This window comes from Pundamilia nyererei, unplaced genomic scaffold (assembly GCF_000239375.1).
Source record: "Pundamilia nyererei isolate P.nyererei 1_Seehausen unplaced genomic scaffold, PunNye1.0 scaffold00612, whole genome shotgun sequence".
In the NCBI taxonomy this organism is placed as follows: Eukaryota; Metazoa; Chordata; class Actinopteri; order Cichliformes; family Cichlidae; genus Pundamilia; species Pundamilia nyererei.
The window spans coordinates 74,392-79,135 of record NW_005188013.1 but is presented as its reverse complement, the minus strand read 5'-3'; the positions used below and the strand labels follow the sequence as shown (position 1 = coordinate 79,135).

Genomic DNA, 4,744 nt, shown 5'->3' with positions numbered 1-4,744 from the left:
TGTGCGTTTGTGGTTGGTGGTTAACAGACACTAACAGTGCTGCAGTCGTCCAACATCCTGTTTCTCATCATCAAGAAAAAGTTTTAACGTGAAGAAAAAGAAGAAAGAACTAAACTAACTTCAGTGTTTGCTTGCATCAGCTTGCATTTTAACTGACTTCACATTTATGTGACATCAATATTTGAAATTACATTTACTTTGGTTTTGTCCTTTATGTATGGTTGACTGTGCAGAAGGTGATCCAGCTGTAATCTACTCAGGAGTGAGAAATGACGACATCAATTATGAACAAATCGTCATCACAGACAAGCAAGAAAAATCAAAGACGAGAGGTACAGCAGCTCTTCTTTGTCTCCATCCTTCACTTCTACAGCCAGACTGGGGCTGTGGTTTAGCAGGGTTAAGCTTCACCATGTTAGTCATGCTAGCATCTTCTAATTAGCATAAGGCTGATGAAAATACAATGGATGGATGGTTAACGTTTATTACAGTTTATCGGCTGCACACACAAAATCACACACATGTCACCCACATTCTGGAAAATGCAATCAATAGGATAACTGCATTATGCACAAAATTATAATTAATTAATTCAAACAAGATCATATTTTCATGCAAAATGATTTGTTCTCATAAGATCATCCATCCATCATTTCTTACTACTTATGTAGGTGCAGATCACCGAGGCAAGAGCTTAAACAGAGAAGCTCATAGCTCTGCTCTGAAGCTCTTCTGGGGAAAAATCACTGCGTTCCCAACCAGCTGAAAGACATGTTCTGAGAAAACGGTCCAGTCAGACTAATGGGTGGCTGTATTTGGATTCAAAATGTACAACCCAGGAAATTGCTGAATTCTGTTTAACAAGTTTATTTACAAAACTTCAACAACAACCTCCTGAGACTGGGACCAAACAGGTTGGTGAGACTAATTCAGAGCATAGTGTGAATAATGCAGTTGTGCTCAGTGTTTACTTGGTATTTCTCCACAGAGTGGTGGAGGGTGGTGAGTTAAGCAGGTGAATCTCAGTCCTCTTTCCAATCTAAATTCCAAGGTGAATCACGCAGAAGGTGATTTTAAAATCAGACACTAGTACAATGAAAAAACAAACAAACAAACAAAGGAGCTACTCCCAGAAGTTGTCTAGTAGCGTTTTGTGGGAGAAACGTTTCGTCACACATCCAAGTGACTTCTTCAGTCTCAGCTGACTGCAGGTTTCCCCAATCTTATAAACAGTACATTTGTATAATGACTGAAACCAGCCCACTGAAGGAACATTGGGCTGCAGATCAGTTCCTTAATCTTAATTAATCAATTAACCACTGATCAATGGCCATGAGTATCATTCACAGAGAGTTGGGGAATGGCTGCAATCACAGCATTGTAAGATGATGAAAGATGTACCCTTAGGCCCCCTCCTCGATTCAGAGATGGTCTTTCCCTTTTCACGTAAATGGCCTCCTTGACTCCGCCCTCAAACCAGCGTTGCTCCCTGTCCAGGATGTTACATCCTCATCATTGAAAGAGTGTCCACTGGCCTGTAGGTGTAAATAGACTGCAGAGTCCTGGCCTGACGAGGCAGCTCTTCTGTGTTGTGCCATCCGCTTCGCCAGAGGTTGTTTAGTTTCCCCGATGTATAAATCCTGGCAATCCTCCTGCACTTCACAGCGTACACTATGTTACTCTGTTTGTGTCGGGGACCCAGTTTTTGGCGCAGCGTGTTTTGGGGTTTAAAACCCACAGAGATGCAGTGTTTAGAAAAAATGTGTCTCAGCTCATCCACTCCTGACACATACAGGATCACTAAGGATTCAACTGACAACTGCTACTTAGGCAAGGCAAGGCAAGTTTATTTGTATAGCACAATTCAACAACAAGGTGATTCAAAGTGCTTTACTTAAGGGACCAGTTGTCCTTGCAGCCCGATTCAGAGAGGGAGTGGTAGGAGTGCTGCATTGAATGTCTACACTAATTTCTGTTGGAATTAATAAAGGCTTGCAAAAAGTGTTTTTCTCTGTTTCTGGCAGGACCGTGGGTAGGTTCACTTGCTACTAGGCTGCTTGTGGCCTGTTGGCTGCTGTAGATGTTGTGGTGCTGTCTTGATTGACACACCTCTGCAACATAGCCCGGAGCTCTGGATTGTGCCTCTGGATTGCCAGCCTAGAGTGGTGGTTCCCCTTTTTAAGAGAGCAGTCCATAGGCTCCAATCACACATTCCTCAGCCTATCTTGGGAGGTCTACACCTGAGTACTGAAGAGGAGTCTTTTAGTTAAAACTTGGATTGGATTGGACTGGACCAGCTCTCTGTCCCCTTGAGAATATCCCAGGGAGCTTCTGTTTAGAGTTTTGTCCCAGTGAGCAACACTTAATAAATGGCAGACTTGTGCTTGTGTTTCAGGAGGACATCTAAAAAGACACTGACTGAACAGACCAATCAGTCAGTTCCCAATTTCTATTTTTATTTTAAATTCTGTGTGGAAACCACAGAAGTTACTTCCTCTTGCTGATTCCAGATAACGGTAGTCTGATGCTGATGACTCTAACCACTTGTCTTCTGCTTTGGGCTGTAACAGTGTTCATGTTGTGAGAACGAGTTTGCATGTTGCTCTGTGGTAAAATGTATCAGGCTGTCTGATAGAAGACAGCACCTTTGTGGTCGTCTGTCTTCCTTTTTTTACAAACATCCCCCCAAAGTTCTTTGTGGTTACTGTGTTTCACAGCAGAGCTGCTAAGAAGCTGTTAGAAAAAAACACAGTGAGAATCTGCTGCTCTTTATAAAATCGATCACTTAATCTCTTCATAATCAAAATAAAAACTGTTTGCCATAGAAAAAATGACACGGCTGTAGTTTTAACTTCAGTGTTTTACTCTGCAGAGTGCAATCCAGCTACAATCTACTCAGAAGTGAGAGCAGGCGGCGTCTGCCATGGACCGAAAACCACCAGATCAAAGAGGCCCAAAGGTACAGCTGCTCTTTAACTTTGTACAGAGCCGAGCAAACCACGTGTTCACTGAGGCTCAGTAAGTCTAATCTCTGTCAGAAAGGAAACTGTAAGTTTGCTTGAACTGTTTGTTTGTGTTCACACTTTAAACCAGAGCCAGACACCATCTACTCTTCACTGAAGTAGTCCACCAGTCCAACCACTGACGTCCAGCTGCTGGTCTCTAACTGGTCCTCCCAGCACCTCAGACCAGAGGACATCTATAGATTTTCACTGAGATAATTCAAAAATAACTTCCTATTTTAACTTGTTTTAAATGTTTTTTTATTGCAAATGAGAATATAAATATGTTAATATGATTCATAACTCTATTATTAATATCTTTATTCATGTTTGTTGGTTCCTGCAGTGGGAAATTATTTTCAGCATTAATAAACTTCTCTTCTAGTGTGTTTTTAGTGTTTTTCTCACGTGGTCGTGGGCTTCAAAAATATGTGAAATGGAAAATGTGACTTGTTTGGTTGTGGCTAATCGATGCACACCTCCTTACATGCAGAGAAGCTGAACAACCACACGCTGAAAACTGCACAGTGGCTGAAAACTGCACAGAAACACTTCACCACGTGTTTTGCACGTTTGAGGCCGAAGAATTTATTTATTTAGTTTTATTTTTTATTTTACTGAGAACCAAGCAGCAGCAAGTTATATGGCAAAAGTATTCATGTTTAATTATGTTTGAAAATTTAATAAAAAAATATGCTAAAATTTTCTGGTAGCAGCTTCTCAGCAGAGAGACGTTTTTATATCTGATAAAGTAACTCAGACTAACTTCCTGAACCAGCACAGGGCCCTTCCTGTTTAACCTCTCACAGAAGCTTAAGATGACCACAAGTCACTATCAAAATCTTTTTCCATCTACTGGTTGACCTGCTTCATTAATGACATCAGTTTAAAGCCACGAGCGAGACAGGGCTACTGCTTTAACTGTTTTCAAAGCAGGAGATAAGACAAAGACTTGGTGTTCAAACTGCAGAACAAAGCAAAGACTGAGCAGGTTTGGTTTGTTTAAGGCGGCTACCAGAAACAACAGGAAATGAAAGAGACGAGCACTACAAACACCTGAATAAGAAGACCGACTTTTAGCCAGTGACTGAGAGTTACAGTCGTTAAGATGTGAGCTCACTGTTTGTTACAGGAGACATTTCTCCTCACAAACAGCAGCCGCAAAAAAAAAGTAAAATTGAAAGGTTTAAAAGTAGAAATAAAGGCTGTCAATATTTTAATTTTTAACAGGGATGTTGATGAGTGAATGAATTTAAATTAGAAAAAAAGAAGAAATTTTCACATTTTCTAAATTTAATTATTGCTAATCATGAAGTCTGGTTCTGCTGCTTCCTGTTAAAAGCTAGTTCTTCTTTCCCACAGTCACCAACCACTGCTCACAAAGCATTTCATGATTGGTGAGCTTTTCCCTTAATGTTTATGGACTTTAAAATTTAAGGAAACTTTGAACTTGTGTAGAGAGAAAAAAATAATACAGTTATTATTAATTCTTCTTCTTTTGGTAAAAACTGGAAAATGCAAGAAAATATTTCACAGATGATTTCTCAATAGTCACAGATGGTGTTAGCACACAGCTCACTTCCTCTTTGCCAGGTCCCTCACTGTGGCTCACTTTTCCGACTAAATTATAAAGGCTTCAATGACGGGGCTGTATGTAGAACATGTAGTGCATAACTACAAGAAGAGCAAAACAACACAATTTATTTTAACTCATATCTGACAGGAGTTGGAACAAGACATGA

At 40.3% G+C, this 4,744-nt stretch overlaps 1 long non-coding RNA gene across 1 annotated transcript; it reads left to right on the top strand.

The window, feature by feature from the left end:
* The first annotated feature begins 235 nt into the window (after positions 1 to 235).
* On the top strand, positions 236 to 3,194 carry LOC102205325 (uncharacterized). The gene is made up of 3 exons (XR_312431.1): positions 236 to 332; positions 2,873 to 2,959; positions 3,094 to 3,194. It is a non-coding gene; the product is annotated as an uncharacterized LOC102205325 (long non-coding RNA).
* Positions 3,195 to 4,744: the final 1,550 nt, after the last annotated feature.